Source organism: Antrostomus carolinensis, unplaced genomic scaffold (genome assembly GCF_000700745.2).
Source record: "Antrostomus carolinensis isolate BGI_N321 unplaced genomic scaffold, ASM70074v2 scaffold24855, whole genome shotgun sequence".
Lineage (NCBI taxonomy): Eukaryota > Metazoa > Chordata > Aves > Caprimulgiformes > Caprimulgidae > Antrostomus > Antrostomus carolinensis.
This window is the reverse complement of record NW_010314630.1, coordinates 10104-10363: the sequence shown is the minus strand read 5'-3', so window position 1 is coordinate 10363 and position 260 is coordinate 10104.

Here is a 260-nt window from a genome sequence, read left to right as displayed (position 1 = left end):
TGTGGTTTCTGTATGAAAGAGGAAACACTGGGGGTTTTTTGTTTTTTTCTTTTAAACAAACAAAAAGCTTTCTTTTCTCCAAGACTTCCCATCTCAGCCTGGTTTTCATGCCTTATCCATACACTCAAGCAGAAAGAATGAGAAAGTCTCTCATCTGTGAGTAGGAAAAGAATTCACATTTAAATTCAGTGTCACATTTTAAACGGATCAGTCACACAGTTTATGGTCCTCTCTTCAGGAAAAAGTATAACCAGTGAGTG